This window comes from Globicephala melas, chromosome 6 (assembly GCF_963455315.2).
Source record: "Globicephala melas chromosome 6, mGloMel1.2, whole genome shotgun sequence".
In the NCBI taxonomy this organism is placed as follows: domain Eukaryota; kingdom Metazoa; phylum Chordata; class Mammalia; order Artiodactyla; family Delphinidae; genus Globicephala; species Globicephala melas.
In genome coordinates, this window is record NC_083319.1 from 88,501,000 (window position 1) to 88,514,710 (window position 13,711).

Below are 13,711 nucleotides of genomic sequence, written 5' to 3' on the forward strand. Positions count from 1 at the left end.
TGGTTTGTTGGTGCTGAATTCTCTTAACGTTTGCTTGTCTGTAAATATTTTAACTTCTCCATCGAATCTGAATGAGATCCTTGCTGGGTAGAGTAATTTTGGCTGTAGGTTTTTCCCTTTCATGACTTTGAATACGGCCTGCCACTCCCTCTGGCTTGCAGTTTCTGCTGATAGGTCAGCTGTTAACCTTATGGGGATTCCCTTGTATGTTGTTTGTTGCTTTTCCCTTGCTGCTTGTAATATTTTTTCTTTGTGTTTAAGTTTTGATAGTTTGATTAATATGTGTCTTGGCGTGTTTCTCCTTTTATTTATCCTGTATGGGACTCTCTGTGCTTCCTGGACTTGATTAACTTTCGTTTCCCATATTAGGAAAGTTTTCAACTATAATCTCTTCAAATAATTCCTCAGTCCCTTCCTTTTTCTCTTCTTCTTCCGGGACCCCTATAATTCAAATGTTGGTGCATTTAATATTGTCCCTGACATCTCTGAGGCTGTCCTCAATTCTTTTCATTCTTTTTCCTTTATTCTGCTCTGTGGCAGTTATTTTCACTATTTTACCTTCCAGGTCACTTATCCATTCTTCTGCCTCAGTTATTCTGCTATTGATTCCTTCTAGAGAATTTTTAATTTCATTTATTCTGTTGTTCATCATTGTTTGTTTGCTCTTTAGTTCTTCTACATTCTTATTAAACATTTCTTATAGTTTTCTTCATTCTACTTCCGTGATTTTGGATCATGTTTACTATCATTACTGTGAATTCTTTTTCAGGTAGACTGCTTATTTCTTCTTCATTTGTTTGGTCTGGTGGGTTTTTACCTTTCTCCTTCATCTGCTGCATATTTCTCTGTCTTCTCATTTTGTTTGACTTGCTGTGTTGGTTCCCCTTTTCAAAGGCTGTAAGTTTATAGTTCCCTTTTTTTTTTTTTTTTTTGGTGTCTACCCCAGTGAGTGAGGTTTGTTCATTGGCTTGTGTAGGCTTCCTGGTGGAGGGGACTAGTGCCTGTGCTCTGTTGTGTTGGGCTGAATCTTGTCCTTCTGGTGGTTAAGGCTGCGTCTGGTGGTGTGTTTTGGGGTGTCTGTGAACTTAGTATGACTTCCAGCAGCCTCTCTGATAATAGGTGAAGTTGTATTCCTGTGTTGCTAGTTGTTTGGCATGGGCTATACAGCACTAGAGCTTGCTGGCTGTTGAGTGGAGCTGGGTCTTAGTGTTGAGATAGAGATCTCTGTGAGAGCTCTCACTGATTGATATTACATGGGGCTAGGAGATCTCTGGTGGTCCAGTGTTCTGGACTTGGCTCTCCCACCTCAGAGGCTGAGGCCTGACACCTGGCCAGAGGACCAAGACGACCTTGCCAGCCACATGGCTCAGAAAAATGAAGGAAAGAAAGAAAATAACAAACAGGTATAATCCCAAACAAAATGGTAAAAGCAAAACTAAACAGACAAAAATCACACAAAGAAACACACAAACACACTCATAAAAAGAGAAAAAAACAAACAAACAAAGAAAAACCCAGACAGAACCCTAGGACAAATGGTAAAAGCAAACCTAAACAGACAAAGTCACACAAAGAAACGTACACATACACACTCACAAAAAGAGAAAAAGGGGAAAACAATAATAATTTTAAAATAAATAAATAAGGAAGAGAGCAACCAAACGAATAAACAAACCCACCAGTGATAACAAGCACTAAAAACTAAACTAAAATAAACATAAAACCAAAAACAAATCAGATGCAGAAAGCAAACCCCAAGTCTACAGTTGCTCCCAAAGTCTACCACCTCAATTTTGGGAACATTCGTTGTCTATTCAAGTATTGCGCAGATGCAGGGTTTATCAAGTTGATTGTGGGGATTTAATCTGCTGCTCCTGAGGCTGCTGGAAGAAATTTCCCTTCCTCTTCTTTGTTTGCACAGCTCCTGGGGTTCAGCTTTGGTTTTAGCCCTGCCTCTGGGTGTAGGCTGCCCTCAGGCATCTTTTCCCCACCCAGACAGGAGGGGGTTAAAGCAGCAGCTGATTAGGGCTCTCTTGCTCACTCAGGCCGGGAAGAGGGAGGGGTATGGTAGTCATAATTGGAATGCAGGGTGAGCCTGCAGCAGCAGAGGCTGGCATGACATTGCAACAGCCTGAGGTGCTCTGTATGTTTTCCCAGGGAAGTTGTCCCTGGATCATGCCCATCTCTGGAGTTCACTTAGGCAGTGCTGTGTCTTCTGTGGGCACACCAAACAGGAATCCCCTCTCCTCACGCACCCCAAAACAATGGTCTCTTGCCTCTCTGGCAGGTCCAGACTTTTTTCTGGACTCCCTCCTGGCTAGCCTCCTTCAGGTTGTTTTCACACAGCCAATCTAGTCCTCTCCTTGGGGTCTGACCTCTTAAGGTGCAAGCCTCAGTTCCCAGCCCCCACCCACCCCAGCGGGTGAGCAGACAAGTGTCTCAGGTTGGTTAGTGCTGGTCAGCATTGATCCTCTGTGCCAGAATCTCTCCGCTTTGTCCTCTGCACCCCTGTTGCTGCACTCTCCTCCATGGCTCCGAATCATCGCCCCCCCATCCAACCCCCATCCCTGCCAGTGAAGGGGCTCCATAGTGTGTGGAAACTTTTCCTCCTTCACAGCTCCATCCCAGAGGTGCAGGTCCCATCCCTATTCTTTTGTCTCTGTTTATTCTTTTTTCTTTTTCCCTACTCAGGTACATGGGGATTTTCTTGCCTTTTGGGAAGTCTGAAGTCTTCTTCCAGCGTTCAGTAGGTGTTCCGTAGGAGTTGTTCCACATGTAGATGTATTTTTGATGTATTTGTGGGGAGGAATACATCTTATTCCTCCACCTTCCTGAAGGTCTCTCAGCATTCCTAAGATAGTTTCTTACCTTTTTAATTCTTTTTTTTCTGTATCAGGTCTTAGTTGTGGCACGTGGGCTTCTCTCTAGTTGTGGCATGCGGGTTTTCTCTCTCTGGTTGTGATGTGCAGGCTCCAGAGCACGTGGGCTCTGTAGTTGTGGCACACAGTCTCTGTAGATGTGGTGCATGGGCTTAGTTGCAGGATGTGGGATCTTAGTTTTCCAACCAGGGATCAAACCTGCCTCCCCTGCATTGGAAGGTGGATTCTTTACCACTGGACCACTCGGGAAGTCCCTAATTGTTGTTTCTTTCTAGTGGCCTTTGTAAGAGTATAGAAACATTCCTTCGTTGGTAGTGTTAAATGTGTAAATTTTAGGTTTCATGTGAAACCTTTTAAAACAATTTTCTGAAAATATTGAAAAGCTACTAGCCAGGATCACGTTTTCCTTTTTAAAAATTTAAATACAGGGCTTCCCTGGTGGTGCAGTGGTTGAGAGTCCGCCTGCCGATGCAGGGGACATGGGTTCGTGCCCCGGTCCGGGAAGATCCCACATGCCGCGGAGTGGCTGGGCCCGTGAGCCATGGCCGCTGAACCTGTGCGTCCGGAGCCTGTGCTCTACAATGGGAGAGGTCACAGCAGTGAGAGGCCCGCGTACCACAAAAAACAAAAAACAACAACAACAACAAAAATTTAAATACATATGTAGAGTTAGGAAGCTATTGTACATTTATGATTTAATAAAATAAATGAAAAAATGCCTCTTGAATTCCAGCCAAAATAGAATTAGCCCCCTTCCTCCCAGGTTCTTCCTCTTACCACTAAAAAACTCTGGACATAACACAACAAAAAAGCATAGGCAGAATCTGAATGTGGAAGGAAGAAGGAAGACTGTCAATGGGCCATGGGATTTGAGGATCCATACAGTAGTGGATTCTCTATGTTTCTGCTGCCTCTTGTATATACTGGACAGGGTGCTGAAGAAGCCTCCAACCAGGAACAGCCCAACAGGCATGGATAAAAAAACCCTCCAAGAGCAAGAAAATTTTGTTCTCCCTAGCCAAAGGACCAGGAAAAGATTTAGTTACCATCAGATAACCTTTTCCGCAATACCCACCCTACTCTACCCAAACACCAGTGAAAAAAACCTCATCCTGCTCCATAGTTTCATAGAGCCAAGCAGAGAGCTGATCTTCCACCTTATTATCTCCCACTGTGCAAGTAGCCCTCCAAGTCCAAGTGGTGTCAGTAGGCTGATGGAGAGTTGATCTTCCAACCTCCACTAGGTGGAAACACTCAATGCTCCAATTTCCCCCACTTTCTTACGCTTACCCCTAGAGTAGTGTCAGTGGAGTCCTACAGAAATTTGAACCTCCTCCCCACCTGGCAGTAACAAAACTTAATGAGAAGATGCAATATGAGGCTAGTCACACTACACTAATACCAACAACAACAACAACCCTCCACCCAATCAGCAAGGCCCACACCCATATCCAGCATCCAGACTGAACAACGCAATGCAATTCTGGCCCAGTGAGCATTCCACTCTACTCCACCCCCACCTGGTGTCAGCAGAGCCCAAGAGGGAGCTAAACCTCCACCCCCACCTGCCAGCAATGAGATTGAACAGGCAGAATGAAGCACAGCTAGTAAGCAATTCACTCACCCTAACCTCCCATGAAGAAGACCCCTTGGGAACTGAAGCCATCACCCTAGGTGGCATTATTAAGGCAGAACAAGGTGGTGCTGGGGAGGTGGTCATCACTCTGCTTCACTCCTCTCCTGGTACCAGGGGGCCAAGTGGGAAGGTGAGTTTCCCTTACCCTGGGATTAATGAAGTAAAGTAAGGTGGTAGGTGGTGGGACTAACTAGCACTTTGCTTGCCCCCCTTTCTCCAGGTGTCAGTGGTGCCAGCCAAGAGCTGAGCTAACACTTTCACTCAGAGGCAATAAGTAGATATGAGTTGGTGACCCCCTTTGGCTAGAAAGGTGTCAGCAGCGAAAAGGGGGAGCTGAACTTTTACCTATCCATTGCAATGGCACAATGTAAGTGCTCCATTTTCACCAGGGTAGTGTTTCTGGGGTCCAGTGGGAAGCTGAACAGCTACACTCAGCTGGTCCTCATTCTAAACCCCAACTTCTAAAAGAAAAAGAAGGTAGTATCCAGAGTCTCTAATCTAATATCAATCACCCAAAATGGCAAGATAACCAAACCCCAGAATGAATCAGATAATGGAATTTATGACAAGAATTTTAAAGCAGAGATTATAAAAATGCTTTAACAAGCAAGTACAAAGTCTTTTGAAAAAAAAGAAAAAATAGAAAATCTAAGTTATGAGATAATTTATTTTTAAAAAGCAAATGAAAATTATATAACTGAAAAATATAATAACCAATACACGCACACACAAGAAAATGTTTGACTGAATGAGCTTGCTAGAGTCTTCATCTGCACCATCAGCTCTCCTGGGTCTTAATCCTGCTGGCTCCCACTGCAGATTTTGGACTTTCCAGCTTCCATAATTGCATGAGCCAATTTCTCATGATAAATCTCAATAGCTCTCCCTCCCTCCCTCCCTCCGCCTCTCCCTTTCCTCCCTCTCTATTTCCCTCTCCCTTTCCCCCTCCCTCAATAGATAGGTAGATACATACATACATACATACATACATAGATTCCTCTCCTATTGATTCTGTTTCTCTGGAGAACCCTGACTAATACAGTATGGTATATGGATTATAGCCCCATAAAGCTGTTATGAAATAAGTGATAGAACTGGTAGAGGTAAAAGAGGATAGAATCAGTGAAATAGAGGGCAGATCAACAGAATTTACCCAATGTGAGCAATGGGAAGAAAATAGACTAAAGCAAAGAACAGTCTCAGGAAACTGCAAGAAAACAAAAGAACTTTTTCATATTCATGTATTAAAATTCCCAAAGAGAGTCTGACTAGAAAGTATTTAAAGAAATTTACAAGAATTTGACTATGTTCACATTATCTATTTTATGTTATTGATTTAGAGTTTGATTGAGTTGTAGTCAGAAAACTTACTCTGTATTTCAATTATTTTGAATTTGCTAGAATATTATCTACCTTGGTATATTTCTGTGAGTACTTTTTTTAAGTACAGTAAGTCCCCTTCATATAAATGAGTTCCATTCCGAGAGTGCATTCGTAAGTCCAATTTATTCATAAGTCCAACAAAGTTAGCCTAGGTACCCAACTAACACAACTGGCTACATATTACTGTACTGTAATAGGTTTATAATACTTTTCACACAAATAATACATAAAAAACAAACACAAAAAATAAAACATTTAAAATCTTACAGTATAGTAAGATTAAAAGTACAGTAGTAATAACAGCTGGCATAAAGGGGCTGGCATCAAGTGAACAGGCAAGAAGATTTAATGACTGGAGGATGGAAAGGAGGTGGGAGATGGTAGAACAGAAGGATCATCAGCAATAGGAGACGGAGGGCAAGCTGCAATTTCACTCACACCCGACGTTAATGGCATGCATGTTTGTATCTTTGAAAGTTCACAACATGGAGGTTCATATGTAGGGGACTTACCTTATGTATTCTTCGGCTGTTGGATAGAATGTTCTGTAAATGATGATTAGGCCTTGTTGGTTGATGATTTTCTGTATGTCAATTGCTGAGAGATAGGTGTGAAGCATCCAACAATAATTGTGCATTAGTCTACTCCGTTTACCTCCATCAGTTGTTTCACACACACCCCACACCAACATATTCATAACAAATAAGGAAGAAATAACCATGTCAAGTATGTTTCTGTAACTGGTCACATGGTTGCAACTGGTATTTATAACTACCTTCTTCCACTACCCACTCCATATTCCCTTTCCTCTCCACAAGCACCTCAGCTGGTCATGGTTCTTTACCTGGTAGAGTGACCCAAAACTTCATTCCTGGAGGGTTTGGCCAGTAGTACTGCTGCCTAGATGATGTTGTTGTAGTTTTCCATTGACATTAATCACAGAGCATGGCAATACTAAGAGACCCTAAGGAATCTCCTATATTCCAGACATACTCACTTACCTCCATTGTGGAGTAGCAGTTCAATTTCTTTTGACAGTCAAGATCAATCACGCCAGCCAGCATAGTAACTCCCTTCTTTGTCTCTTGATTCAGAGGCATGAGGAGTCCAAAATGGCCAAATGGCTGTCTTAATTTCACTGTCTCCTGGTGGAATCATTTATTCCTTTGGAACAAAGACCTCTAAGCCAGCAGAGAATAAGGTTGTGGGAACAGTGGGTCGCTAGGGGTAATAGTGAGTGCTGCCACTCCCGATTCCACCCAATTCCTGGACCTATGAATCCTGACAATGGAAGAAACAGCACCATATATTGGTTACTAATTCAGAGCATATACAGCTTCCTGGAGAACCTTGTCTCACTGCTATAAGGTTTTGCCACTTGAATGGGGATTTGGTGTGAAGCACCACCCCTGCATCTTTCCAGTCCTTCATGGTTGCACTAACCTCTCCAATCCCTCCAGGAACGTAGCACTGTTACCCCAAAACTGGATTCACTTCTTGTTGGATGTTAAGCCAAAAGACACACCAAACTGAAGATCAGGAGAAGGAAAGATTTATTACTTGCAGCAAGTAAGGAGAACACCAGGGATCTTTCCCAAAGTGGTGTGTTCCTGAACAGCAAAACTAGGGAAGTTTTAAGCTGAGGGTATATGTATATTCATGAAGGGGCTTAGGCAGTAGGCAGAGTCCAAGCTTTAGTTGATTGAAGTCATGAGGGTCAGAAAAAATCAACATCATCATCCCTTCGGTTCCATTTGATCTGGTGTTTGAGTGCTTCAGGCTAAGTTTACCATTGAAACACAACTGGGAGTCTTTACAACTGATATATTATCTTTGCTATTGCTATTCTCTTCCTGATAACATAATGTTCCTTCATTCTTTTGTTCCTTTAAGAGTATTAATTACTGGGACCTGTTCAAGGGCAAGCATTGTGGTCTAAGCTTGCTTAGATCACAAAATGTCTTAGGCCAAAAATGGCTTCCCTTATGTCAAGAAAGCCATGCCTATTCTCTTTCTCTGGGGACCCCTACCCTATTTGCTTACAGTACTACTTTTACTTTACTATTTTTCTAGGTTGAGGCAGCTGTAATTGGCTTCTACTTGGTCTTTCCCATGATGGTAGCCCTTATTCCATAGGTCAGGGAATCAGTGTGAGAATTCTTCCAGTTATTGAGTAAATCTATTCCAATTATGCATTCTAGAACAGGGGAAATAACCAGAGGATGGGTTTTGGTACCCACTGGACCTGAGCTAAATCTTCATTCATCATGTGACCTCCATAAGCCCTTACTCTGGTGGACCACAGTGACATTTTGAGTCTCCTGAGTTAGTTCAGAGACAATGTCCAGTAGTACCCAAAAGGTTTGATTATTCAATTTTCCCCAGTGCACATAAACCTTGGTATAGGCTATAGGTCCCTTTGGGAAAGGCTGGGAGAATGATTAACATATTAAAGTTTTGGCAATAGACCAGGGTCCTTCCTCAAGCCTCCCCTTCATTCAAGGAGTTCTGGATTGTAAACTGGCTTAAGTCTGGGAATTGATTCAGGGGCTATGACTCTGTTTTATGAATCAAGTTTGACATTTGTTCACTTGACTTAGAACTTTTCTGCTTATAAAGTCAAGTAAAAATTTAGTAGGCTTTCTATCTATTTCTAGGAAACTGGCAATCAACTAGCCAATACCATAGGTCTAGAAGCAAAGAAGAGTGGTGGGGGTGGATTCTGAGGAGAACTGGCATTGTCTTGCAAGGCAACTGCCCCAGGGCAGGCTGTTAACGTTTCCTGAAGGAAGGCAGGGCTAATCTCAGACTGGGGTAGAGAAGCTGCTTCCATTGGCAAAGAAGATTCATCAGAATTTAGGCGTTTCCTCAAAGTCTTTCAGTGCATCCCCTTTCCAACTTTCAGGATTCCATTCCTTCCCAATCAATGCCCTTACTTTAACAATAGACATCCTGCAAAGATGGAAATTCAGTTTGCCCTGTAAGTCTTGCAAAATAAGATTCTCAGTTTGATTTTCAGCAATCTTAGCCTGGTGGCTACAGGACATAAGATTCGCTTTCAGGACAGGCATAGAAGTTTTCTGATCACTTATGTGGCACTTGAGCTGGGAATTCAAATCCCTGAGTTCATCCTTTTCTTTCCTTACTTTGTCCATGACATTGGGAGCAACCAGTGAAACCATATCCTTTATCTTACATGTTCAAGGCCCTTAAGATAGAAACAAGATGGAAACAAAATGATACACTGAGAACACCAAGCTTGTTTTGTAGAGTACCAGGGAAATCACAGATACAGAAACAAGTTGCTGATAGCCCCTTCCACTGAGCATCTTGCAGAGTGCATGCAGATGCATTGAGGGATTAGGATGACTGATAGTGAACTTTAGACATCACAGGCTGAAAATCCACTACATGTTACATATGTGTGCAAATGCAACCCATGAAGAGGCATGAAAGAGGGTCATTGTTGCACCTGCACAGAGGACTCTTGAAATGTACATTGAAACTTACACTTACTTTCCACTAATCATTTCTGAACCCCCTCCCTCTTCAGCTTCCTACATCCAAGATAAATATCCTGCCCAAAATCTGACCAGGGAGACAGATCTGAGCATTGCCTCCTGTTTCCTTGCTTGGCCAACCTGCAATAAAGCATTTTTCTTTCTTCAAAATACTGTTGCCTCGGTATTTTGTCTTTCCATTGTGCAGCCAGCAACTTGCCCACTTGTTCAGTTACACCAGCAAATTTCATTATACTCATTAGTTTGATAAAAATGTTTAAAAGTAGTATATACATTGTCACTCAGACCCTAGGTTCTTATAAGTGTTTGATTAGAAATATTCAATGATGATATTTTATGTATTTCTATTTCCAGAGCACACTAAGGGCTATCAATGCTCTCTTTACTAACAGAAAGAGTCATCAGTGTCTTTAAATCTTATCAGTTTAGAGAGTCAATTCTAGAAACTTCAGAACAAATTCCAAAAATTCATCCTTGAGATTCTATTCCTAGAGGATTCTGGGAGGATGGTGGAGTAGGAAGCACCAAAAATCTGTCTCCCCACCTAGACAAAAATTGCACTGGCAAAATCTAACTAGTGTAACTACTTTGGAACTCTGGAGTCTGTTGAAGGCTTGCAAAGTCCAGTGGAAGGCCTGAATGGTAGATTGCAGTCAACTTCATCAATTTCAGCTCTCAGCACAGTAGCAGCTACCTATCCCCCACCACTGGCCACATGGCATACAGCTGTGCACATGGTCCTGGGGCAGTTTGCACACAGCCTGTGGGAGTAAGCGAGCATGGGCAAATAAAATTCTGACCCCCAAATACTGGGGATCTGTGCTCTGATCACTACAGAGCACAGAGATGCAGACAAAAAGGCAAGCAACCATTGTTGATGCACCTCCCCCACATTGTTGGAAGCCCCTCCTCCTTAAGGGTTAAGTGACTTCCAGAAGAGTTAAAGGGCCAGAATCCATTTTTTCCCTTCATTTTTTGCTTTTCTCCTTTGGGATCCAGACATTAAAGACTAGACTATTCAAAAACAACTGCATATATGAGGAAAATTAGAAAGTGACTGTGCATGCACAATGAAAGGGTCAGAAAACACATAAGAAGATGCCTTAGGCTGTTGATCAGTAAAGAGAGACTACAACAATTTAAAAAATAATAACAAAAAAGAGCAAACCCTGGAGAAGGGAAAGAATCTGATTTCCAGAGCTACAACATTATTAGATTCAAATGTCCAGTGTTGAACAGAAAATCTTAAGGCATAGAAAGAAACAGAAAAGTATGGCCCATTCAAAGGAAAAAAAAGTAATTAAACCCAGTCTGTCCTGAAAAAGATTTAATGGAATATATAAGACAAATAATTTAAAATAACAGTCTTAAGAATAGTCAAAAAACTAAAGGAAGATGTGAATAAAGAAAATGACATATTAACAAACTGAAAATATCACTAAAGAGATATAAAACCTGAAGAGAAACCGCAAAGAATTTCTGAAGCTGGAAACTACAATAACTGAAATGAAAAATACACTAGAAGGACTCAAAGGCATATTTGAGCAGGCAGAAGAAAAATCAGTGAACTTGAAGATATGACAGGGGAAATTATCAAGGCTGAGGAGCAAAAGAAAAAAGATTGAAGAAGAGTACAGAGCCTAAGATACTTATGGACACCATCCACCAAAAGCACCAACGTATATATTGTGGGAACCCCAGGAGAAAGAGACAGAGAGAAAGAGACAGAGAGAATATTTGAAGAAATAATGGCTGAAAACTCCCCAAATTTGGCTGAAGACATGAATATAAACATCCAAGAAGCTCAACAAACTCCATGTAAGACGAAGTCAAAGAGACCCACCATGAGGCACATTAAATCAAACTTTCAAAAGCCAAAGAAAAAGAGCAAATCCTGAGAGGATCAAGAGAGAAGTGAATCATCAACATACAAGGGCTATTCAATGATATTATCTGCAAAGTTCTCATCAAAAGTTTTGGAGGTCAGAAGATAGCGAGTCATTATATTCAGAGTGCTTAAAGAAAAAAAACTGTCAACAAAGAATCCTATATCTGCCAAAACTGTCCTTCAAAAGTGAGGGAGAAATCAAGACATTCCCAGATAAACAAAAACTGAGAGAGTTTGTGACCATTGAACCTGCCCTGCAAGAAATGCTCAAGGAAATCCAGCAAGGTGAAACAAAAGGACACTAGACAGTAACTCAAAGCCATAGGGAGAAAAAAAGATATCAGTAAAGGTAAATACACATACAGTTATAAAAACTAGTATTATTGTAACAATGGTTTGTAACTATACTTTTAGTTTTCTTTATGATTTAAGAGACTACTACATTTAAAGGAAAAAACTGTTATTAATGTAAAAGATAGTATTACATAACTTTGGTTTGGAACTCCAAATCTAGTTTTTTGCATAGTTTAGGAGACTAATACACTAAAAATAATTATTAGTTTAGGTTTGGGGGCACAAAATATATAAAGATGTAATTCTGTGACAACTGAAAGGGATGGTGATGGTGCTGTGAAGAAGCAGAATTTTGTGTGTTATTGAAGTTAAGCTGCTATAAATTCAAGTTAGAAGACTGTAACTTCAGGATGTTAAGTGTAACCTCTCCTGGTAACCACAAAGAAAATAGCTATGGAACATACACAAAAGGAAATTGAGAAGGAATTTAAACCTCTCACTACAAAAAAATCAAGTAAACACAAAAGAAGACAGCAATGCAGGAAATGAGGGGAAAAAAGCTATAGAACATATAGAAAACAAATAACACAATGACAGAAATAAGTTCCTCAGTACTAGTAATTACTTTAAATTGTAAGTGGATTAAACTCTTCAATCAAAAGCCAGAGATTGGGAGAGAGACCTTCAAGATGGCAGAGGACTAAGACGTGGAGATCACCTCCCTCTCCACAAATACATCAGAAATACATCTACATGTGGAACAACCCCTACAGAACACCTACTGAACACTGGCAGAAGAACTCAGACCTCCCAAAATGCAAGAAACTCCCCACGTACTGGGTAGGGTAAAAGAAAAAAGAAAAAACAGAGACAAAAGAATAGGGACAGGACCTGCACCTTGGAGAGGGAGCTGTGAAGGAGGAAAAGTTTCCACACACAGGAAGCCCCTTCACTTGCAGAGACAGAGGTGGGCAGGGGGGAAGCTTTGGAGCCATGGAGGAGAGTGCAGCAACAGGGCTGCAGAGGGCAAAGCATAGAGACTCCCACACAGATGATCAGTGCCGACCAGCACTCACCAGCCCGAGAGGCTTCTCTACTCACCTGCCAGGACGAGTGGGGGCTGGGAGCTGAGGCTTAGGCTTCGGAGGTCAGATCTCTCCCTGGGAACACAGCCTGAAGGGGGCTAGTGCACCACAGCTAGCTTGGAGGGAGTCTGAGGAAAAGTCTGGACCCGCCTAAGAGGCAAGAGACCATTGTTTCGGGTTGCACGAGGAGAGGGGATTCAGAGCACCACCTAAACGAGCTCCAGAGATGGGTGTGAGCCACGGCTATCAGCGTGGACACCAGAAACGGGCATGAAATGGTAAGGCTGCTGCTGCAGCCACCAAGAAACATGTGCAAGCACAGGTCACTGTCCACACCTCCCCTCCCGAGAGCCTGTGCAGCCCACCACTGCCAGGGTCCCATGAACCAGGGACAACTTCCCCAGGAGAACACATGGCACGCCTCACACTGTTGCAACATCACACCAGCCTCTGCCGCTGCAGGTTCGCCCTGCATTCCGAACCCCTCCCTCCCCCTCAGCCTGAGTGAGCCAGAGCACCCTAATCAGCTGCTCCTTTAACCCTGTCCTGTCTGGGCAAGAACAGACGGCCTCAGTGACCTACATGCAGAGGGAGGGCCAAATCCAAAGCTGAACCCCAGGAGCTGTGCGAACAAAGAAGACAAAGGGAAATTTCTCCCAGCAGCCTCAGGAGCAGCAGATTAAATCTCCACAATCAACTTGATGTACCTTGCATCTGTGGAATACCTGAAGAGACAACAAATCATTCCAAAATTGAGGTGGTGTACTTTGGGAGCAACTGTAGACTTGGAGTTTACTGTATGAGACAGACTGGTTTCTGGTTTTATGTTTATCTTAGTTTAGTATTTAGACTTTATTATCATTAGTAGCTTTCTTTATTGATTTGGTTGCTCTCTTCCTTTTCTTTTTATATATAGATATATATATTTTTTCCTTTTTCTCAGTGAGTATGTCTATGCTTCTGTGTGATTTTGTCTGTATAGCTTTGCTTTTACCATTTGTCCTAGGGTTCTGTCTGTCCGTTTT